Source organism: Balearica regulorum, chromosome 1 (assembly GCF_011004875.1).
Source record: "Balearica regulorum gibbericeps isolate bBalReg1 chromosome 1, bBalReg1.pri, whole genome shotgun sequence".
In the NCBI taxonomy this organism is placed as follows: Eukaryota; Metazoa; Chordata; class Aves; order Gruiformes; family Gruidae; genus Balearica; species Balearica regulorum.
Genome location: NC_046184.1, coordinates 123,318,733 through 123,343,938, shown reverse-complemented (window position 1 = coordinate 123,343,938; position 25,206 = coordinate 123,318,733). Strand labels below are relative to the sequence as shown.

Below are 25,206 nucleotides of genomic sequence, written 5' to 3'. Positions count from 1 at the left end.
TAAATGAAGCTGCCAAAAAGTTACAACCTTAATTTACCCAACAGAATTACTGCTATGAACTTTGCTACAAGCTACTGACTGAGTAAATAAATTCAAAATTCAAGTGGCATAATTTATCTCAGACTTCCTGCAGTTAGGGTCTCTATGCAATACTTCATGAAGTTGAAAACCAATACAGTGTTAAAATGACAATACTGGAACAAATTATTCAGATTCTCTAATTACATTATGTTTGTTAAGACCTTGAAACTAATACCTGCAGCATACTGGCGCATTAATACTAACACCATATAGTTCTGGCTTTGAGAAAGAAGATAACACGTTTGTAAAAAAAATATTTATATCCATGATTACAATGACTATTCAAAGTAAAGCTTAGGGCAGGAAACAATGGGGACTGTTGAGACAGAAACTGGAAAAATGAGCAGTGTAAAGCATTTGTTCAGCAAGATTTGGGTTGTCATGAAAATTCCTCCCCAGCCCAGCGTTAGAACGGTTAAACTCAACCCAAAATGTTTGGCATCTGTGCCCTGCTTGGAAATATTTATAGAAGGCTAATACTTAGCAGGTGGTAAAATTTTCCTACCAAGGATCTCCAAGCATTTTACAAAACATTAATAATCAAGCTTCATAAAAAATTCATGTGTAGCTTTTCCAGATGTACCTGCTCCTGCAGCCCCCGCTGCCTCTGCTCGCTGCCCGCAAAGTGTTCCCTGTCCCAACCAGAAAGCAAATCCTCGGCAAGCTGGTGCGGTCTTCAGAGACGTACAGAGGAGCAGGGCACCCTGCTTGCTCCGTGCTCATGTACTCCGACTTCTAATGCTCTGATGGAGTCATCTAAAAAGCCCCAGAAATCGGCACTAAGACAAGCACAGAGACCTGTCAAATCTATTCCTGTGACGTTGTTAAGCACCATCTGCACTGGAGAAAGGAGGGAGACGTGGAAAGGTTAGAAAACTTACTTAAGGTTACACTGCCAATAACTGGCAGAGCCGAAGCAAGAATCCAGTGTTGACTCCGAGCCTTCTACCTGCATCACCGGGGTGGCTTCTATTCCAGGGAAGTATAGCGCAAATGTGAAGTGAGATGCTGCAAAGTATTAGAGAGCTGAACAGATTGTAAGTGCTCTGGACAATCTTGTGATTACAGCCCTTGTGAGCTTTGCTTCACTGCTGGGTAAATTGGATTAAACAATTATGAACAGGTACAAGACACCTAAGTGGATGTAACGTGGTAGGAACAAACATTTTTCCATCAAAGAAAATGCAAGACTTTCCACAGAAATGAGTAACAACTGTTTTCATTCTGAAAAAAGTTCTTTGTGGGAACCTGTGAAAAAAGCTAATTGTTGTGGAGGAAGAGAAAGTTGTTACAGAAACATGGTGAGACAGATAAAGAAATGTCAAAAGAAGTGGTGGGATGGCCTGAGGCTGACTGCAAGTACTCAGTGATTAATATAATTCACAGTCTGTAAAAGAATGATCAGTGAGGTGGCAACATTTGCAATGACAAAATTGTTTGGGATAATTAAAACGAGACCAAAGAGCACTACTGAGATAGGTAAGCTAGGTCACTGAGCATCAGATGAAAATTAATGTGGATATTGCATTTTGGAAGAATTGCCTGAACTGCTTGTACAGATGTCGGAGTTCAAAGTTAATGGCAACCAGTAAAAAAGGAAGTTTTGTATGATTACTTCAGTGAAAATCCAGGAGTGGCATGGAAGATGGTATGGATTTATATGTTAAATAAATCTGTGGTATGTTTATTTGGAACATTTTGGTTCTGGTTATTAAATAAAAAGAATGAGCAACAAAAAAGAAGAATTTAGAAGCAACTGGGAAGAATGACAAGGAAAAAATTCCATATAAATTTAAGATTAGGATTATCTAGATAAAAAGTGAATGGATAACTGTAGAAGTGCACATTAAAAATAGTTAAGGGAAGATATTTCATGTTCTTGTTTTTTTAATTATAATACAAGAGCAAGGAGATGTTCAATCAATCCAAATGGCAAACAAAAAAGATAAAACTTACCGTATTTAAATAAAGACAGAATGGATAATGGATGCAATACTAGACTATAATCCTGAGGCCAGGAGTAGAACCAGATGGAGAAAGTTATAAGGTATTTATGTCCTCAATTAGAACATACTACAGTATGCATAGGACCAAAGAGGAAAGATAGTAAAAATTATCATAATTCAGGGACTTAAAAACGAACATTAAAAAAAGGAAATGGACTGTCCATTTGATGTTTGCACAAAGAAGTTGATTTTGTCGTCTTCATCTGAAGCACCTGGGACTGTCAATGGCTGCTGACATGCTCCTAGATTAGATGCTGTCACCTAGTCTACCCATTTGGAAGTCAAAGATGCTAATTAGAGGAATCAAGATCATGGGTGTATGAACAATAGAAAAACCCAACAGATTGTGCACTTTCATATTTTGAACAATGAAATGCTTCATTTTGTTTAATCAGGAAGTTTACTTTTTGCAGGGGGTATATAAAATTGAACATAATTAGTTTAGGCAGTATATTCATCCTTAGATTCAGATATTTCAGTTTATAATGAGCACTTTTATAGTTCTTCTCAGCCTTAATTGTCAGGAGACAGACAATGTATAGGCACGGAGGGGTTACTTTATCAGTGTTGAAGAGCACATGCCCTATATATGCCTGCCATCTGCCCGTCTTTTACCCCAAGGTACATCTGCCTCAGTAAACTACTTCATAGAAGAAAGGAAGTACAGCTATGGCCATTTTGTTAATAATCAGAAATCCTGAACTGTCATATAAACATCAGACCAAGGATCAAAACAAAGTGGTTCTACTGTTGCACCACGACCATGACTGCATCATGGTCAAACAAACCAGAGGTCAGAAATACTTCCATTTAAAATTAAACAATCATTTACAAAATGACAGGTTATCCCATAGAACCACAGAGACTTCTGTCTCCATTTTTAATTGTTTTGTTCACATCTGCTTTAATGACTGGGTTTCCCATCCTGGGGAAGGAAAAAAAAAAGCCTAAGATGCATCCGGGCTCATAGTCTTGTCCTTTTGTACTGCTGAGTTTATGTTTTTTCCATTTCCCAAATAGTGTGGATGACCACAGACTAAGAAGTCTTCTGTGCTGTGTCTTGTCAACTGATCTTAAATTTTGATGGGCTCAATGCGATGTGTTATAAGTGACATAAATCTCCTGGCAGACAGCTTGCACTTTTTGATGTAATTGGAGCAGAGGCAAAAGTTAAGCAGTACAGATTGTGAGAGGACAGCAATTACATGGTTCAGTTTGAAAAAACCTTTTCTAGCATATAATCCCTTCAGAAAGAGATTCACATGTCATGGGTGCTGGGCAGGCAGAATACATAACTAAGGAGACTTGTGTGGTGACCTGAGTCCTCTTGGTCACGTATGATGGAGCAGTACCTCAGGTTACCTGCTCTGCCCTGGCTGCAAGCTGTGGACCCCCATTCGCATGGTGCTGGCTCTAGCTCAGCGTAACTGGGTATAAATAACCCTGAGTTTCTTAATCTGGGTGTTATAAAAACCTTCCCTCCACCATATTATTTGAACACCTTATAAAAAGTAGTCACCTTGCCTCTGTGAAGGGGTTAGGTTTTGGCAGAACGGGGTCATACATGGACCCATGGAGAGCAAAGTTTGTGGAGACCTTGCTGTGTGCTGAAGAGTAAGTTTTTCTCATAATGAGGAATAGTTTTGTGTTTAAAACAGATCAACTAGCATTTAAAGAGTTGCATTTAAGTAGCTTGCTGTAGCTCTTCAGTCCACGTTTATATCCTTGGTTGGTTTTCCCTGAAAAACACCTACTGGTTCTGATCTTCTGCTATATTATCCAGTCAGTAGGGACATTTGCTGAGGATGTACCAGCGTTACAGGTTCCCAGACAGGAGCACTCAGGTGTAGCCAACAGCTGCACCACGTCACCTGAACTGGAACCCCTTTGCTCTCCTGTCAGAGCTGATCATGCTCCACCTCTGCGCTCCAAAGACAGTGGAGTTTGCTCACACTCTGCCGGGGTGAAGAAAGTAAGAGATGTTTGGCAGAGGTGAAGACATGGGCATGTTTCTGCTCAGCCATTTGCCACTCTATAGCATGGAGCTGCACTGGATAAGAGCGCTCTACCTCTGCCAGTAGCCCTGTTAGCTATTTCCACAGCATCCCTGGAGGAATAAAAGTGTCATTCCGGACCTCCTCAGGTGTTAAAGCTTATTTAGAAACATCTTCATCCTCTATTGCATAGCTTGTACTCTAGAGACCTGAAGTTGATTGGAAGTTAGTGAGAGTCCTTATTATAGGATGTTCACAGCCTCACTCCTTAAATATAAAGGGATTCTAATCTGAGACCTTGGTCTTCCATTATGGATACAAGTCTTATATTTATACAGAGCCTTTTCTTAGTTCTGTATTTTAAAACCAATACTTACAGCCTTTCAGAGTTTAATTTCAGGTTTTTAGTACACCTAAGCTTTGTTTGTCCTTTCTTTGGTCCAAAAATGTATAGCTTTATTCTATACTTGACCTATAAATAAAATAAATAAAAATGCTTTTTTTTTCAATCTCAGCATCTATGGCTCTCTCTCCATATCAGTCCTGCTCAAAGGTACACCTTTGAACTTTAAAATCTTTTCAATAGAATATTCCCATCTTATTCTGTGTGCCTCATTCTGATCTTTAACTAATTTCTTACATTCTTCTCATACCTACTTCTGATCCCTTCTCTCTGTTCAGTTTACCTTGCAGTCTGCATGAACCTCACTCTACGTGAGCATCTGTCTTGTCACACTTGACTCCCACTGCTGGGACCTTCTCTTTAATGGACAACTCAGGTTTCCAGAGTTTCCTAATTTCCCTTTGAGCGATCCTTTCTAAGAAATATCACCCCTTTTAACTCAGCCATTACCACCTACCAATAGTAGGGCTTTGGGGATTTTTTTTTTTTTAAGTTACACCTTTGTTGCATTTAAAATCTATAGGTTTTAATAGCTGAGTCATTAAAAAGTCAGAGAGTGAAAGCTCTAAGAGTAATGTATAGAATCTTAACTTGGCTATTAAAGGAGAGTGGTTTCTAAACATAAGAAGTGTAGTCAGTGAGACAGTGCCCGGGGCCCTGGAAACGCTCCAGCCTGCAGTGTCTGAGTTTGTTCAGGGTGGCAGCAGGGTGTGTGCAATTACATCTCTACCTGCAATTCAGCCTGGCTGATTGCTGTGGTTCAGTTCAGCTAGCTAGCAGTGCCAGAGACAAATGCCACGAGCAAGAGGTCACAGACGACGATAATTAGACGTTTGCCTGATGTGAGGATATAGTAAGGACCTTCCAGCCTCTTTAGGGCCACCCTGCGTGTGCTGTTCTGTGCCCCCTTACCTCTCCCTTTACGTCTCCTCTCCTCTCACAGGAGAGTTTCTAAGATGGTGCCACAAAGTCTTTTTTTTATGATGGACTGATTAGAAGATGAGGCTCACCTGCTCTGATTAAATCAAGTTTAAGCATTGTCTGGCAGACTGGAGGGAGGATCTCCATCTGCCTGGCTGTGCCACCTTCAGACATTCCCCTCCCAGAAATCCAGCTGATTTGATAAGAATTTGGGAGATTCAGGTCCCCAGTCTAGTGTTTGGGGTGGGGGGTTAGCAATTGATTAGCCTGGCTCTTGGGATCGGAAGCGATGGACACTACCAACTCGCTGTGTACTCAAGAAACCCCCAGCCAAAGTGCTGTTAGGACACTGCAGCTCCAGATTGAAACAGGAGTCTAAAATTGGTGACTGGAGGGCTCCGGACAGACTACCTCTGTCATTCCTATGTCAGATGTATTGCTTTGTCAGATGCCAGCTTAGCAAATGTATCCTGCAAATTAAGATTGTGTTTCTCCATAGCTTGGGAATGACCAGCAGCAGGATTTCTGAATTTGGGATGCAGTTGATGGGCCTCATTGCAATTCTTGAAGTCTAATGATTCCTAAAGACGCCCCAGATTAGGCTCCCAGAGGTGTATGCAGTCCTTGAAAAAGCAAAAAGTGGTAAAGACTAACATTTGTCTATAAAGATTTGGTGACTCAATCGATAAAGGGAGCAGACCAATTGAATTGAAAATTGCCATTTCTAAAATAATTTCCTTCCTTAACTGCATTACAGGTTACTTTATCGGGAGATCCTGTTTACACAGAAATAAAAGCATGTAATTTCAAATTTCATATGAGGCTATTTAATTTCACAATGAGCAAAGACAAAATTTGAAATATGTGTAGAATAAGTTGTTTGTATCAATGTACAATGGCAAAATACAGAAACCAATAAACTCCCCTAAATAATCCCCCATGGATGAAACCCTGTGCTTAAAAAGCCAATTGCTTTTTGATGAGCCTGAGAAAAATGTTGTTTTTCCCTCCAGCCCAAATACTGTCAGAAAGATATTCATATATGTATGCTTTCTGGCTGTTTGGTAGGAAGATTGCTACAAGCCTTACTTTTCTGGTATTTGTGATGTATGGGTTATGACATCATCTCAAAATGTATTGCTGGCAGTAATAAAAGTTTGTAGAAAGTATGGAAGTTTGTGATTATATTGTGGTTTGGGTTTTTTTCTGATTTATCTAGTAAACTTGGGGATTTTCTTGTCTAGCATCCTTGGTGATGTTTAATGTGTATGCTATCACTGAAGAGATAATGACGAATATCTCTAATGGGCAGAGTGAGGGAAGGGCTACTAATATTTACAGTATCATTACAATATTGGATGACTTGCATGTTACCTATTCACTATTAACCTACCTAATATCCAGGAGTTAAATCAGAAGAGGACAGTAAAGGAAAATTACAGAGGAGATGAAGCAATGGAAAAATATTCCCTAAGGAAGAATGGTGGGGTGAGCCCATATGCCTGACTTCATCCAGTCTAGAAGTGTTTGCTCTTCCCAAGTCTTGAAATCAAAGTGAATGCTTAAACCTGACAAATTGTCATCCCAGGAATAAAGAGTGGGTTGTCAGCAAATGGAAGCTGATATCCACACAGAGAGAGGTGGGGAGGGAGACTGGCACAGCGAGTATAACAGCTTGTTAATTCAGAGGTCAGTAGAAGTGGGTCTCCTAGAGCTAAGGGTGGTAGAGGTTAAGCCAGGGCAAGGAGATGTACATCTATGGACATCAGTCACTGTGTGAGTGCACTTTCCCAAATATCTTGTCCCTTTCAGGGAAATGAATTAACAGTGCTGTGTTTTACAGCATCAGTTTGGGATCTGTGAACTTGGCTGGGTACCTAGACCCCTTCTGGTACAGTGATTTGATTACCTGGTTTCACCTGGGTAGGAATGTGGGGACCCATACCCGTCCCCTACCAGTGCAGTCCAAAGAGACAAAATAAGCATTGTTCCCCTACGATGCATACCCACATGAAATTAAATCCTGTGTAAAATGATGTACTTAAAGCACCGTGAATATTTCAATAGCAACTGATTCAAATTCTAAAACAGTTGGTAATTTCTTTTGAAAAATTAAATTGCAATCTAGACAAGACACTTATTTACTGGGTTACAAATCATATTCAGATATACAAAATTTTCAAAAGTAAAACAATAATCATGATTATTATTATTATTATTAAAATGGCATCGCTGCATCATAAGCCCTCATAAATGCAGCACTGTTTAATCTATAAAAACCTGCATGTAGTTCCCTGTATTCCAAGTAATAAGCATCTGAAACAGAAAGAGGAAGATTTTAATGAGAATATTTCCACTGTAATCAAAGTTCCACTTTTTACCTCTGGAGTGTATAATAAATGCCAGGTTGGGTTTTTTTTGCTTTCATTACTCTATTTCTTTCAGCAGCCTGGAGTTGTTCTGACCTGTGTGCGCCTGGGGTTGTCCGGATGTCATTCTTGCTAGGATGCAGGAGAGGTTTGTCGGCATGTTGGAAAGGGGAAATTTCTTCTCTGCAGAGACTCAGGCAGGACCTGAGCTTGGGGACGCAGGTTTGTGGATCCCAAGTTTCTCCTGAAAGGAAAAATTTCTAACAAAGGAGAGCCTAAAACCTTTGTCTCTGTCAAGATTTTTGTTTAAAAAAATGGAGGCTTTATTCAAGTAATGTCTCATTCACATCCTGACTACCCTGGCTATATGGCTCCTTAGCTTAGCCTCTCATCCTTACCACCAGGAGATGAAGTTTACTCCTGTCTCTGAACACATAGACCCACGCTGGCCTGTTCCACGTGTATCTATTATCTCTGGGAAGAACCTGACGGACCAAACCTTCTTTTCCAGTGCTGCTCCCCTCCCCATGGCACATCAATCCCTCTGGAAGGGCAGCAGCTGCTGCAGTGTTGAAAGTTATTGCTTGTGTACTTTGGGAAATTGCAACCTGCTCTATGAAGATTGCTATCGTCATGCAAATGGATAGAAAATGGAACTAAATATTTTAGGCCAACTGTTGACCACATTTAACAAGTGTGCAATGTTGGGGAAATAGCAAGGTTTAGCCTGCCCCCTGCACACTCTCATTGCTGTGTGAGGACAACAATACATTCATATTTTCCCCTAAACTGTCTGGCAGCTTTGGGCCTGGAGCATACACTGTACCTTTCAAAGGCATGGCACTTGCTATCCCTGAATTTGCTCTCTACTTAGCGTCACTAGAGTGTCATAGAAGCATCCTGGCAATTAGTCCTTTTAGGTGCCCTAATTGCCTTTAGGAGTTATGGATTAACTTGCCTCCTTATCCTTACACCTCATTATTGGATCACACACTCCAGTGAGAGGCTACACCACGTCTCTGTTGAAAAAAGTAATAGGCCAGTTTAAAGTCTAGGGAACAAACAGTTCACTATTTTTTTGCTGCCTAAGCAATCATTTATACTGTATAAAGTGGCAATTATATGCTGCTCCTGAGAATAGTTACCCGTATTGACTTGTCAGTGCTGCAAGGGGCGGTTGGTGATGAATCTGACTAGAAAAGACCCATTAAAATATTTTCATTAACACAGGATCACCCCAGCCTTCTGATAGAAATTTAACTTTTCTTTTCTGGAAAGAATTTCTTCCATATATTGTTAAAATGAATGTGATTGAGCCTGTATTGTGTGGTACTCAATGTTTAAGCTAAATATTGAGTGTAATGCAAATTTGTTTTGTAAGTTGCAGTTTACTGTTCGAAGACAAGGTTGTTGTAGCTCATCTGAATAATGGTTTTGTTCTCAAGTGAGATAACGGCAGCATTGTCCCAAAGCACCAAATTACAAAGCAGGAGACCATGTAGGAGTTTAATTTGTAAGTTTATGAGGGGGTACGAAACCAGCTCATCTGTTAGGAACACATAGATGAAAGACAGAACTGGTGGATCTAATAATCATGTTCAAGAGTGAAATGTTTGGGGACTGTAATAGTTGGAAAGCTACAGGAGTCTCTCTAGGTTTCTATGAAACCCCAGCTGCTTTGGAGAAGGAAAATATTTCTGTTTGTACAGTATATTCTGCAAAAAGGAAAGGATATTGCAGTTATGACTAACAGATAAACTTTTAGAGGGAACAAGCTAGTAAGAGGTTAATTTTAATTTTTCGGATAGTAATGTATATTTCTGGATTTACTAGCTCAGTAGAAACTAGTTGCAAAAAATGTCAAAAAAACATTCCTATGCCTTATTAAGGCAAATAGAGATAATTTATGTAACTAAGGTTAATTTGGCAAAAAGTACTAACCATGCTAAATGGACTAAATTTTGATTAGCTTCAGTTATCGTGTTCTAGTTGAAATTCTTCTTTTTCTGGAAGTCTTCTATCCCACATGTAGAAGCATGGACTCTCGCATATGGCTTCTGGTCTGTACTCATCTGTTGCCAAAGCTGCACGTTTGGTTGCAAAGTCTGGTTTAATGGTAGTATGCTTTGGGGTTAGGATGGCCTCCAAGCGTGTTCTAGTCATCTTTTTGAAAAGCAACTTTGAAATATTGTGCTGTGTTTGTTCATTTCTTAAAATAAGGCTGTATTAATTTTTTTCATAATTACAGTGTGTGAAAAAATCTTCAAGGAGATGGTAGGTGTCTTCTATGTCCTAAGCCTTTCCTCCAGTAGTCCAGGCCCAGTGGTCACCACTGGTCACAGGCTGTCCCTCCAGCAGAGTGTCCACGGGCATGAGGGAGTTCCTTGTCCGTCCATTCGAGGTGGGGCAGGTGACCTGTGTGAGCCCGTGCTGCCATCCCCTCTGTCCTCTCCCTTTCCATGTTTTTGGATGCAGACCTGTAATGCTAGTAAGCCCTAGTTTCTGTTCCCTTCTGATTCCCGCTCAGGTTAGCTGAGACAAGAGGTGCTCGGCCCGTCAGAAAAACAAGTTCTGCTGCCTTTGATGTGTCTCTGAACTTTTTGTTTTCCCTTGTAACAATGATGTGGAATACCGTTCTTGAAAGGTTTGCTACAGTTTATCCCCATCTTCTGGAATTTTCCAGATGAGACGCAGAGTTTTTAAATGCAATGAAAGAGTCAAACATCTATGAAGTTTGGGAAGCATCAACCCCCAACCTGAGGCTGGCAGTGTCTCATTGCAATACAAGCGCTCTTCTAAATTTAGACATAGCTAATTGCTTCCTGTATTTTCAAAAAAACTTTAACATTGGGGAATTCACTCGTGTTGCTTTACAGCTCTGTCCAGCTGGCAGCACCTTCACTTGAACCACAACGACAGCAGGTAATTGTAACAGAACAGTCCCTGTCAAAACAAGGAAGATATACTATGCCAGTGGATAATGAAATGGAACAACTCATGCAAGCAATAAAGAAAAAGCACTGCTGGAAAGATGGAAAGGCATATTCAGACCTTTAAAGACTATAAAAACAATACAGTAAAAAAATGAGCTGTTGAGTGTATCACTGCTCAATATCTGAGGACAAACGGAGAGCTGCCCTCACAAGCAGCATCTGTAGATTCGCTTCACGTCGGGAATGCTTGCTGAGCAACTGCGATGATCATTCCCAGCATCATTAGCACCGCCTGTATCAAATCTCATACGGGGAACTCCTCTGTTCCAGTATGCTGGTAGTTTTTGAGCCCAGCCCACGCCAAACAATTTAGAAAATGGTGTAAGAAACAACTATGAAATATTTTGTCTTCCTAAATCCTAACAGTTAAGAGAGTTTTTGCTGTTGCCTTTAGCGTTAGTGGTTTTGAATGTTTATGTGTGATTTGTCTCTTTTACTCTCCTCTCACAGTTTACACAAATCTCTACGCTTTTTTTGGATTCTACTGATTTGTTGGGTGTAGTAATGTGTGCTAGAGAGGAACTCCATCAGCTAGTTATGCTTTGTGTGCAAAAGCCTGTCCTAGATGTCTTTGTTTTCTATTTTGCTGAAGCTGTCCTACTGCCATTTTATGTAAAAGAGCAAAGTATCACCCATCTATCTACTGTATATTAATCATTATTTTATTTATAAATATATATTTTTATATATTACTTTTGTAATACTGCCTAAACAGTACAACGAAGTCAGTGCTATTGCAGCACTGGGCTGGAAGGATGCTCAAGTCAGTCTTAAATTAACTCTCACAGCTGCTGCCTGCAGCTCAGCGGTAGCAGCTCCGAGTACAGCTCGGGCTGCCAAACCCACCCGAGAAGCAGTTAGCACAAAGCCAGATCTGCACTGCTGCTCTGACAGTAGCAATCGCAGCGCTATCACAGACAACAGTATGGGTACACCTTGATCTTTCCAGTCCTTGCCCCTACAGCCAGTTTGCCACCTAATTCTGAGCACGTGTATTAGCAGCTATCTTTCTTTCCGGGAATATGTTTCCTGTATGTTTATGTACATTTCTTTTTTTCAAGGAACATACAAAGACCAAGTTCTTGGGTTTCTCTAGAAATACTGCAGATAAAGTATGAGTATATACATGTGGGGACTATCCTTTCACTCATTACTCGCAGTATTATTTCCCTCTGGTAAACCTCAGTGTTTTTTTCAAACTATGCTGTGCCAAGGACCTTCCAGTGGCAATAGACGCATCCTTAGGACAACAGCAGGAGCAGATTACTGTGACATTGCAAGAGGGAAGAGGGGCAGGCAGCCCAGTTCCTTACCCTCTCAGCTTTCCTGTCCCTGCTCCCGCTGGAGTTTCTATTGTTATTTCTGCCTCTGGAAATGAGAAGCAAAACCAAAGGTTGAGTCTCTTTTTGCAATTGCACAACAACATTTCCCGTAGGGTCCTCTTGTGGACTGAATTCTTATTTAAGATTTGGTGTCAGGGGCATTATATATTATATTATTTGCTATGTAATGACAACAATTTTTAATATTAATTGCTTTTTCTACTTCCTGGCATTCAGGAGTCAGAAAGTACCAGAAGAAGCAAGAAAAGGGAGAAAAGTGTCTTATTTTTCTGTGGGCAATAAACTAACTTTTATTTAAAAGTTCATGCTATATATATATTCTCATGTGTTTAGCTCAGGCAGCCCACATTTATTACAGAGACAGTGTCACCACTAAAATCTTTACAGTTTGCCTTTGAGAGAAGATAAGATTACTATACTATTCCTTAGGTGTTCTCTTTCCTTAACTGAGGGAATGCTTTCCGTATCTTAATTACCCACAAAAGCAGTTATATAGATTTTAAATCTTGACAACTGTAATGTTTATAATGTTTGCATATGATTAATTGCACTTTGGCAATGTGTATATAATGGGATATGAGTTACAGTCAATAATATTTCACTATTTGAAGCACGTTTCACAAAAATAATTGCTTTCCATATTTGTGTGTTGGTCTAACTAAGTGAACAGTCTCAAAGCATAGGGCAAAGTCAAACAAAGCACCTTCAGCTGTGTCTGGAAGACATAATTGGAGAAAATAATTTGTATTTCTCCATTCTCCTTGGATGAGAGTAGATATGGAGTCTGCCCTTTACTCTCGTCATTTCGTAGCCCTGCTCCCTTTCTTCACATTCCCTCTTGTTGCTCCTTCTCTCTTGCTGGCATCAGTGTTACGTAGGTCTGTTGGGTGCAGTACGAAAGATGATATGTACCTTTACGTAGATATATACAAGTTATAAATTGGAGAAAGGGTACTTTTGCATGCCATCACTTGGAAGTTTTAGTCTGCTCCTGGTAACTGTTCTCAGATGAGACAAGAATATGGTTTAAAGGCATAGTTTTTCTTCTTTTTTTCTGCAGCACTACATATAATTCAATAAAGCTAGGAGTTTGTTTTATTTACTGCCAAAAAGTGCTGTATTTTAAAATGAATCTAACTTAGACTTTGAGGAGTCTCCAATGGCAACTCCCTGGAGTGGAAGCACATGATGAAGAATGTTTGCAGAGCATTCGGCCGGTAGCTGTGTGCCCTCAGCACTCACGGATTAAATGCCTACATGGCCTTTTGGTTGCTGTTGCATTATTGATGTGGAATGTGTTGAAAAAACCTGCCAGAAATGTGCAGAGCAAAGGTTGCTAGAAAAACACCGCTTTCTTGTTGTGCGACTTGTATATATGCTTAAAGATGCTTTTGCAAGTATCTTTTAATGAGAAGAAAATAAACTATTACATGAACCAGTCATCTGTCAGGCTGGCAGTATGGACAGTCAAAAATTAATATCATTTAGATATGGGCTATAAATGCCTGGCAACAGTGAGTTTAGATTGACAGCATGCATTAATTTGCCTGCAGTCTTTTCTGTACAAATTCCTTCTACATCATATCTGAGATTGACACCATATAACATTTCTCATGGTTGCAACACTCAATATTCTCCTGTTAAAATCAAGAATTCCTAAATAAAGGAGAAAAGGAAGCCTTGGATTGCACAGGAGCTTCTACCTGTCAAAAAGACTGCATACAAAGCATTTCATATCCAGGAAAAGAATTTCACAAATCAGTCCTGTCTTCTGCACTGTTTCAACAGCCAGCTTATCACTGAGCTGTGGCAACGGGGAGAGGAAGAACAGCCACCATGAGCAGACACAACCCCGTGCTGCAGAGCACTTCTGTACCATGCTTTGTTTTTCTTGCTCACTTCATGCACCTCAAGCGAAGAAATAAAGTTTAGGCCCTTCCCGGGTCTGCAAGCCAATACATCTTTCTTACGAGTGCAGAAGGGTGTCGGGCACTGTGGGCATTCCCTCTTCAAGGTGCAAGTTGCAAACCACGAAGTGCTTTCCCTGCCTTCTATGAGGCGCGAGGAACTGGCTTTCTGGAAGGGGTCTACGTTCAAGAATGCACTTTTCCAGTTGAACTGCTAAACGAATATGCTCCAGCTGATGCACCCTCCAGGTTCACAGGCAAAACATGACTAATTATTTCAGACAGGAAAAATAAAAAATAAAAAAGAGAAAGAATTAATCTAAAAGTGTAAAAGAAAACTAACAGATATATGGGACTAAACGTTGAGCTCTATTACAGAGCAGTGATCCAGCACAGATCCGGTCCCTTTTCTTAAAACAGAATTACCATTTCCTCTCTAGTTTCACCCATGTGATGTAGGAATAGGAATTTTCTCTTTTCAAATTAGCCACTGAAGATGGAGGAAATCCAGCTGTTTATGTAAATAGCCAAAACAATAATACACATCAAATATGGATTTTTATATTGGCAGAGGTGAGTGCAAATCACATGCTTATTCCCCTGCATGTGGTAATATTTATATTGCCAACCATTTGTACTTTAGTATTTCTGATGCTGGAATAGCCACTTAAGTCCCCTGCCATTTATATTGTTCTGTAACTAGGTGACTATCTTGTTGTTTTTTATAAAAGTGCCAGTGCCTTCACATGAACTTGCAAATGTATTGGATGCCTTTGTAGAGAAAAATAACCTTTGTATGAATATTTACAAGGACCAAAGGCACTGTGAATATCAGAGCAAATTCCTGATTTTTCAATTCAGACTTATGCTTGGAAGTACACTTTGGCATTGTTCATCTAAGTCAAGCTAATATTTTTATTAAAATATCTTTGCAGAAGATATGAAAAAGATACATTTGTGAATCCCTGGATTGCCAGGCAAGATATGATGGTGAAGGGAAATAAAGTACTGTTTGATGGAAGGAAATTAAAAAACAAACAGTCAAAGTGGCCAGGTTGTAGCTTCTACTCATGCCACAAACAAAGGTGGACTGATGTGGTTGGCTGCTACTTTAAAAAAGGCAGAGAGGAAAAAAGTTTTCAGTTCCACCAGCAACCCCACTCAGGCTGGGCTTGTCAGGATCAAGTCACAAAATGCCCTTTTATTTCATGATTTCCCAAGTACTGAGCACCTCTGAGCAGTTAATAGACTCTGTACAGGAGAATTATGTAGTGGATGGTATATTCTATTTAGTGCTTTCTAAAATGAAATCCGAAACACTTTTTGCTCCGTGTTGCACTGATACTTTGCAAGCTGTCCCCATTAGTGAAATGACGTCAAGAGAAGTCCACTGCTGACAGCCATTGCCAGGAAGCTGATCAGATGGTACGAACAAATAAGAAATTTGGCCTTCTTACAATTTGAAGACAAAGAAGGGAGGCCAGCGATCTGTGTGTGTGGTGAGATGTAAAAACCCAAGTTTTCTGAAGCCAAAAGCTGTATCAGAAATGAATTTAATTAATTAAATCTCAAGTATTCTGTTTTCTCTCTTCATGTGTCTGCTGTAACCGATCATTATTCCCTATGAAGATAGTCGATTGGGCTGTCTTCTGCGCCCACTGCTGTCATATGCCATTTCCAGAGAGGAGAGGTGTGGGGATTTTCCCCAGGTTAATCCCAGGGGGATGTTGGATTGAACCTGGGTTTCACTGGGCAGTGCCAAGCAGATTTGGGTGCTGAGTGAGACTGAGATGTCCCAGGACCGGGATCTGGGAATCTCTATTAATACCAGGGAAATGGCATGCTGGGCACTCCAGAGCCAGGTGATGGTTTGGTCCTGTCTATAAGCAGGATGTACCTTGAAGACAGGGAAAGTGAAGGACTCTCTGTGGTGGGTTGACCCTGGATGGGGGCCAGGTGCCCACCAGAGCCGCTCTATCACTCCCCTCCTTCTCTAGACAGGGGAGAAAAGGTACAATGAAAAAAAACTTACGGGTCAAGATAAGGACAGGGAGAGATCATTCTCTAATTATCATCACAAGCAAAACAGACTGAACTTAGAGAAAGAATTCATCTAATTTATTACTAAGCAAAACAGAGTAGAGGAATGAGAAATAAAACCAAATCTTAAAAACACCTCCCCCCACCCCTCCCATCTTCCTGGGCTCAACTTCACTCCCGGCTTCAGCCTCCTCCCCCCTCAGCGGCACAGGGGGACGGGGAGTGGGGGTTACGGTCAGTTCATCACACGTTGTTTCTGCCGCTTCTTCATCCTCGGGGGAGGACTCCTCTCATCATTCCCTGCTCCAGCATGGAGTCCCTCTCACAGGAGACAGTCCTTCATGAACTTCTCCAACATGAGTCTCTCCCACAGGCTACAGTCCTTCACAAACTGCTCCAGCGTGGGTCTCTCCCATGGGGTGCAGACCTTCAGGAGCAGACTGCTCCAGCGTGGGGTCCCCCACGGGGTCACAAGTCCTGCCAGCAAACCTGCTCTGGCGTGGGCTCCTCTCTCCACAGGGCCACAGGTCCTGCCAGGAGCTTGCTCCAGCACGGGCTTCCCACGGGGCCACAGCCTCCTTCAGGTGCCTCCACTTGCTCTGGCGTGGGGTCCTCCATGGGCTGCAGGTGGAATCTCTACACCCCCTCATCCTTCCTCCATGGGCTGCAGGGGGACAGCCTGCTTCACCATGGTCTTCACCACGGGCTGCATGGGGATCTCTGCTCCGGTGCCTGGAGCACCTCCTGCCCCTCCTTCTGCACTGACCTGGGTGTCTGCAGAGTTTCTTACATCTTCTCACTCCTCTCTCCAGCTGCAAAAGCTCTCTCTAACTGTTTTTCTCTTTCTTAAATACGTTAATCACAGAGGTGCTGATTGGCTTGGCCTTGGCCAGCGGCGGGTCCATCTTGGAGCCGGCTGGCATTGGCTCTATCAGACACAGGGGAAGCTTCTAGCAGCTTCTCACAGAAGCCACCCCTGTAGCCCCCCCCCGCTACCAAAACCTTGCCACGCAAACCCAACACACTCTCCTGCGTACTATTTATCAAGCAAAATCATATTTTGGTTAGTAACATTAGGTACAAAGTTTATAAAGCACTTTGAGTATTTACTGTATGGTAAAAAAGTGGGAATTGCAAGGCAAAGACTAAAATGATCAAGAGTTCTACACACTCAGATGTAAGATATGCTTTCCTGAAGAGCACAGCTAAGCAATTAACAACACTCCCACGCCCCATTTTAAAATGTGCATGCATTTTGGAATTTGAAGCAGGACTCAGTATAGCAGGAAACGTTGAGCTCAGATTTGGCAGTACTAACAATTAGTGCCATAAAATGCTGTCGATTCCTCCTGATGGAAAGCAGACCCTATGCTGTGGGTGTAGGGGGTTTGTTACCTTGTAGCTCTGTCTCTTTCTGTGATCTGGGCACTATTCTTGGTCTGACTCAGATAAAGAAATTATGGTGTATACCTTTCTCACATTTAAAGTAAATAGTTTAAGTGCTCCAATGCTATTTTTAACTATATTGCAGAAATAATAGTCATTATTACACACCATTTGTGCTGCAATAGCCCACAGAGACCTTTGCCCAGCCTGGTCATTCTTGGGCATGGTGCAGTACGAACACAAGGTGACTGATAGCTCCTGCTCGAGAAAGGGTACCGTCCAGGAAGAAAGAAACCTGGAGGCCTGTGTTACTGTGTCCTTGTGTTACTGTGTCCTTGTGTCACTGGCCAGTCACCGTGGAGGTTCATGCTTAATTGTCTGAGCTTCACAGGGGTTGCTGGTATGTCAGTATCACAGAATTTTTTTTGATTGCTTGTGGAAAAATACCGTTCTCCCTCCTCCTGGTGAGGTTCTATATCTGACCTCTGTTGGTTTCTTGTGCTTCTTGCTACACAATGTCCATTGTCCCAGGCAATGAGGCAAATCCCTTTCACAGCACCGACTTCATGCCATTTTATAACCCATCCCCTGATCTCTCTCATGTTTATTCCTTAAGATCAGAACGGGAGATCCTCGTTCCTGAACTACAAGGCTTGCAGGGACCACAGCACATGTCACCTCTGAGGGACAGTGAACATCGTTCCAGATTCCTTCCAGGGTTTTGATACCTTTCCATCAAGACTTATATTTCAAACCCTGTATTGACTTCGAAGATGCTTTTTAAGAAGCAGAGTTTATTGAATAATATTTTAAATAAGGAAAACCTGATTATGTTCTATAAATATTAATCTCAGAGTGTAATTGCACTACTACTCTATTATATTACAATAAGCCTGCTGGTGTTGCAGCATTTTAAATAAGTGCTAGATGATTTAGTTTGTTCTTATGCTCTTTGTAGCAACAGTCTTCCGTCTGAAACAAGATTGCAATTTGCTGATTAAAGCAGTATCACCTAATCAAGTGAGATTGAGGGTTCTTTTTTTTTACACTTTTTTCTTTTTATTTGCTTTTACTAAATGTTTCATTTTTGGAACATCTCATGCCTTTTCTACTCTCGCTGTTTAATTTGCATTGATAAAATGTTCCTAACCCTATTCACCCAGAAGGTACCGCATATCCAAGGCACATGATAAAGGTTTGGTTTGGAAGTGCTAGCTTTGAGAAACTACCCGGAGTGGCAGCAGTTTCTCAGGATGTAATCTGTTAATACAAGTTCTGATGGAGTAGTGTTTCCTATTTGTTTTACTGGCTGCATATGTGACTAGTTGGGAGACTTTGGGGAAGGGGGCTGAGAGAAGTGGATTATGTATAGAGCTAATTCTGCATCAAAATGATCAGGAACAGCATACTGGAACTTATCTTTGGTAGAAATACCATGGTGTCATTCAATTGACAGGGGCCATCTGGCTCTCCTCTCCATTCATGGAGGAGGAGCTGTATGTGAGACATGAAGAGAAGGCAAATTCAATAGGATGAAGAAGGCCACAGTGGTTTTTGCTGGAGTAAAATAATTGAGTTGAATTTCTTCAGTCCAAATGAGTGGTGGAATCCATGCCAAGAGATGTGTTTCCCATCACATCGCATTCAGTTTAGCATCTTATTAGTTGCAGTCAAATATTTTCATAACTCACGCCTGTGCTCCTGATGATTTTTTCTTCACACACAACTGAAGTGCGAAATGAACCTACACCTACAACGAAAGTGAGTTTTCACTTTTAAGTAGATGCTTTTATAAACATTCATGCACCATTCTTTGCCCTGTGGCCCATGCCATTTTTCAGTCCTCACAGCTAAGCCCTTCTTGAAAGCTAAGGACATATTATTTGGAAAAGATAAGTGAAACTGTCCCTGTGGAAGTGACTCAGAACGAGTTGGCTCGTTGGCATGGTGGAGTACCCGAGGCTTTGAATCTGTCTTTTTGCTGGGGTTTCTCATTATCCTTCCCATTTCTCTCTCTTTGTATTGACCATCCTATATACGCCGCCTTTTATCATCAAATTGAAATTAGTCTAAGTACTGCAGAGCACTTCCCTCACAAGACATCATGTAGCTTTTACATTTCTTTAACAGGTGATGACTACATGTCCATAGGCACATGAACAACCTCATTGGAGAACCTTACCTTCCAGGTGGAATTTGACCCCGATGTGAGAGCAAGTGCAATCTAAACGAGTGGCAGATAAATACCATGAAGCCATGTGCATAAGACTTGAAGTTGTAACCGCTGTTGTTGCTTTTTAAATTTCTTAGTTTCAAATTCCTTGGGATAAAATGTCTTTATAGATCTTTGCAGAACACCTGGCCTGACAAAGCCTTGTTTATGGTAGTAGCTTAGTATGTGGCACACATCAATGAAGAGGGATCAGCACAAATGTTGGTGCAAGCAAAATAAGAATTGCACAGATACTCACGGGATGTGAAAATGCTGTGGGTGGGCTTAGGAATATGTGACAAAGATCATCATCAATGTAGTTTCTTTCCTTCTTTAAGGGCTTACTAATATCTGTGTACCAAAATCTATGTTTTTCTTATGCAATAGTTTAAATATCCCTTTACTAATCATCAAAACACCAGATTCTTATTTGAGGTATAGTCTGCACTGAAAACATGGGTATGAATGGAGAGCAGAACAGCAATGCACAGCCTAACTGTAAATTAACAAAACCCAGCCCAGTGTAATTGTGTCTGGTGATACACGCCTTTTAATTTTAATGAACAATGTTTAATCAGCCAAATTATTTTAACTGTGAAAACTTTAAAATAAGAGAATTGAAAGTGTCTTAACTGTTACTTACCACTGGCTTTCCAGCACATTGCTGTTAAAATTAGGTAATTTTAGCTCTATGATGGCAACCTGGTGGTGACATGGGAAGAGAGATTGCTTTCTTAGGGTCAGTTATGCTTTAAAAAGTCTTTATAATCAATGTAACAAGTGCGTGCAACTCTGGTATCACATATATCTATTATAAAACACTTAGTAAATTAATGCATTTGAAAGTAGTTGTTTTGATCTTCTGCTCAGGGAGATCTAAAGTGTCAACTAGTGGATAAATATCCATTTTGTTTTAAGAGCAGTTTGTCATTTTATCTTGGAATGAAAGATCTTACCAAATTCAAGCACATTGCCTTGCTGCAGTTAGAAACCAAGTGAACAAAACTGTATTTTTCAACTAATAAATCCTCTACAAAGGAAATCTCATTAGTGTAATGAATACATTGAATGGTTGTTTGTTATACACAATTAACCTCCATTAATTGGAGTGGTGTGCTACAGAAGAGGGATTGTTTATTTGACAGAATGATTTTTTTGTGAGAAGACGACATTTCAGATAACTTGCCAAAATAACTTCATCTCTGGCTGATGGCACTAAATTACTGCGGCCAGTGCAAATGAAAGCTGTCTGGAGAGTTGCAGAAGGATTTCGTGACACTGAATGACCACGTAGTGAAACAGCAGGTGAAATTCAGTACTGATGGGTAAAAAGCAGTGCAAATGGAGACTTTCTCCAAGCTTTACATGCACAACAACAGGGTCTGACCTAGCTATTACTGCTCGGGAAAGAGCTTAGGCTGTAACAGGCGGTTTTATGAAAAGAGCAGTGATCAGCAGCAGGCAAGAGGTGAAAAGGAAAGTCTGCCTGGAATTGCTGGCAGAGACACAAAGAGCAAAATAGAGTTCACTGTTGGGCTGCGGTGTAAATCCTCAGCTTGGCTATCTGTTGAATGCCAACCATCGCTGTGCTCTCCCTGGCTTAGAAAGTGCCTCCGCTCTCTGGCCGCTGGTGGGACTCGGGGGCCCCAGCCTCCCTCCGGGCTACTGTGGGGCTCCTGTCGGTGGCCAGGACCAATGTGGGCTTTGCTCAGCTGACAGGATTGTGCACAGGTCCAGGTGGACCTGCAGGCTGTGGTTTCACTGACCGATACCTTCCCTGCCACATGTATTTTGTGTGCTCACAGTCACCATTACTTGCATTACTTGCGTGCCTGTGAAATGCAAATCAGACACAAATCAGATCGAGCAGTGGGGTAATTCCCAGAGCCGGGGACCGACCGCTGCTCCCTGCCACGAGAAGCTCTGACCTTGAAGTGGCTGAGGGGGGTTCAAAGCCCACCTCCTGCCTACCCCAGCCCACTCCTGTCAGTGTGCAGGGTCACCGCCAGCTCCCATTCACCCATCAGGGAGGGATTTTTGCAGAGTTTGGGATGTTAATAAGTGGAGATAAGGGGGAAGCAGGGTGTAACAGTTCCATTGAGAGCAGTGCCAGGGAGATGTCTAATCTTACAATCCACTCATGTCCTTGGGAAAAAAAATGTTACCATCTCTGTCTCCCTCTATTTAATTTAGTGGCCTTCGGGGACAGTTGTTCAGTCATAGAAAGAGGAGTTTTGGAGACCAGAGCAAGCACTCTGCTTTTGCAAGCACTGGAGTGTGACGTATATGCAGCGGAATGGAGAAGGTACTGATTAATTTTTGCTATTGATTTTGCTTTTTCCTCTGCTGCTGGATAATTTTACTATCATCAGCTTTATAATTTTATTGGTAGATCTGCATAGTTGCTTTCTCCCATGTTAATTTTTCCTTATCTGTGACATGGAATTGATGCTGCTGTTAGAGATCTCTGCTGTTTGTTATCATCACAAGTGTAAGGAAGGCATTATTATCTTTTTAAAACTTGCATTAACATTTACTGTTGCAGTTAATTCTTAGGCAATCTGTATCAGTGTTGCTGCCTATTGTGACGCCAATAAAATGTTAATGAAAAATGGGCCAATTCTAAAGTGCTGCGATCAATATGCAACACTTCTTACATGTTAACCTTTACCATATGGATTTAATATCACATCTGATTTACACCTAATAAAACAAGTCTGCCTCTAGAGTCATTCTCTCTTATTTATTTTATTTTTATTTTTTTTTAGGATGGAGTATTTTCACTTCAGATGTTACTGGACATCACACTTTGCTCAAGGAGCCATCCTATGGCCTCACCCATCTCCCCTTACCCAACTAATCTGACTTCAGCAAAAGACTTCCTTACTTCAGTTATCTGCCAGCCACAGGCAAAATTGGATCCCTTGTTCCAAACTCTGCTTGCAGTCCCAGTGATCTAAACCTGTGGAAAAATGATCTACCTAAACAGAACTGCTCTGGGCTTATTGGAGTAACCAGCATGAAGGTTTGCCACATCATCTCTAGACTTCTCTGTAATGTTTTAAACAAACTGTTACACATTTCTGGCTGTGATCATCAGATTTAGTTTGCAACTTTGACAGCTAAAAGTGGCTGTCCTGCTTTCCTGTTTTGTAAGCATGTTCAATCCTACTAATTTAAGTGGGATCACGCAAGAGGTGATTCCAGGGCATGTCAGGCCAGCTGGCCTTACTTACTGGATGCCTTGATACTGCAGAAATGTCTTCCTGGAGCTTACTACGTAAGGAGCATATCCCATGGCTGCTTCCTTGGAGACAGTAGTGCAGCTAAATGATGGAATATGTTTACAACTGGTACATCCTATTTCAAACCCTGGGCCTTTTTTAACAGATACTCTGTGTTTTTCCTCTTCAGTGTTTTTATTTGCCTCTTTAGGTTGTAATACTTCAAATATTGACTGCAGTAAAAAGATATGTAATGATTTTATTCTATTCGATTAATAAACATTTAACCCCAGAGCTCTGATAGCAGTGGAAGGGTACTTCAAAATGATGACAACACGTGCATCACAAGATATATTCCTCCATGATTTGCCAGAGCCCTATTGCCCAAGTGGAGGATATTCCTAGGCCCTAGCAAAGGACATACCACAAGTCCTGATATCTGTGTTTTTTCAGAACAGTTTTTCCCACCTACAAATCCCTGGCTATAAATGTGGTACCCACAAAGAAGCAGGTCCCTGTCTGCTCCAGATGTTGATCTCCAGCACTGCACATGTGCCATGTGTAGGCAGAAAGTCTAGAAACAAATGGGAAGGTTGGTTTGCAGCCTGCTGTTACCACATTTTTGTGTCAAGCCATAGTACTGAGGGGGCGCAGCGCATGGGTGTGGGGATCTGCAGCAAGATGAGTGCCTTTCTGGAGTACTTCTGCAGAACTGGAGCAGGCCAAAGGCATCATGTTTAGCATGCATGTACTCTGAGGGGTCAGTCCCCGCCAGCTCTGGCCTCTCATCTGTACTCAAATTTCCCTGTCTAGAGAACTAATTTTCTCCCTGGCGAAGACTAGATGCAACGTATATCATGTATGCACCCTGGGCAACTGGGATTTTCAGGTTGACAATGGGGAGAGCTCCATCTGGACAGCATAGATGTCTCAGTGACTCATGTCTGGGCATCTTGTGCATCCTTCTAGGATGCTCCTTCCGAGATCAGGCAGCACCCAGAGAAGCAGCTGAAACAAGATTTGTCTCACATGCACCACGGTTGTGGACTTCCCTGCTGGACTGCTTGCGATGGGACTCTCCTGGGATTTTACCTAGTGTTTTGAGGGGAATGAAATGCTGTTTCAGGAGCTCCACACTTTTTTGTGGGCTTTGACTCACATTTTTTTCCATTCATTCACCTTCTTTTGTTTTCAGAGTTGTACTATCTATGATTTTTCTCCTCTGTACACCTTACACCCCTCTACAGAGGCAAACAACAAGAACTAGCTTAATTCCTAGCATACTCATGTAATCTCTTTTCTTCCAGCTTCCTCTGAGCTCTGTATCCCACCTGACCACTCACTCTGTTAGGAGTCAAAAAAATTGTTAAGACTTAGACAGTACTAAGGCCCAATTATTTCAGTTGTGCTACTGAATAATAGACTGAAAAGCAAGATGCCTGGAGTGCATCAAAGGCCTAGTGAAGGTCTATAGAGACGCCTGTGTTATTTTAGGAAGAAATATGTGCAGCTCAAGTAATGGATAACTACTGCATTTAAAGATCTATGGCATAAGAGAACACAGGGTGCTTCGAGTGACAGGAGCTTGAGAGCATCCTTGGCAGAGGAATAAAGTGACTAACTACAAAGCATATGATATTGCCATGATGGAAGATGATAATCAGTCAGAGAAGCACTACAAACCAGATAAGGGACAGGATAAATGTAGATGGAGAGGAGCCGTAGGACTGAGGTGGAGAGCGAGGAGCCTCCATGAGCATGAGTTGTGCAGGAGCCCATACCCCGTGCTGCACTTGGGGTCTGCCCTCGGCACGGAAACCTGGGGGAAGGTCTTATGCTAAGCCGGGCAGATGGGTGAGGCAAAATGTGTGTTGTCCCTGCAGCAGAGGGGCTAGAAACGGGCTTGGAGCCATCCACTGCGGTGAGCAGCTGCCCCGGGGATGCCAGGGATCTCAGTGGTGCCCTGGGCAGTGTGGGGCAGAGGGGGCTGTGGGGAAGCAGCTTCGGGAAGATGGCCTCCACTTCAGGCAAAGCTCTGCTGGGCGGCCACGGGTCGGGGCAGCAGATCTTCAGAAGACACATTACCAGCACCTGCTGAACTTGCATAGCATTCTGCTGGGTGCTGCAGTGTTCAAGGAGTTTTAAATTCCTCCCTGAAAAAGTAGTATTTGGAAGGGCTTCTGCAGGTTTGAATTGGTCCTTGCCTGACAACTAGGAGTGGTTCATGCCGTTCTCTGAGACTGATAAATCCTCTCACAGACCTCTTCTCAAGCGTGGGGAATATTGCTGTCCCCTGGAGTCTCTGATGTCAAGTGTGGGCTCACAGT

The 25,206-nt window shown here is 41.7% G+C and overlaps 1 long non-coding RNA gene across 17 annotated transcripts in view; it reads left to right on the top strand.

The window, feature by feature from the left end:
• Positions 1-25,206, top strand: part of LOC142604809 (uncharacterized) — a 53,275-nt gene that overhangs the window by 15,171 nt on the left and 12,898 nt on the right. For 6 of the 17 annotated variants that reach the window (XR_012838646.1, XR_012838653.1, XR_012838644.1 and 3 more), the window contains one exon: positions 22,424-23,171. The exons of 1 other annotated variant lie outside the window; for it this stretch is intronic. This is a non-coding gene — a long non-coding RNA (uncharacterized LOC142604809). Of the gene's footprint in view, positions 1-7,850; positions 7,997-8,178; positions 10,452-10,650; positions 15,938-22,423; positions 23,172-25,206 lie in introns of those variants that run through there. 10 more of the 17 variants (XR_012838651.1, XR_012838650.1, XR_012838641.1 and 7 more) reach the window with 6 other exon arrangements.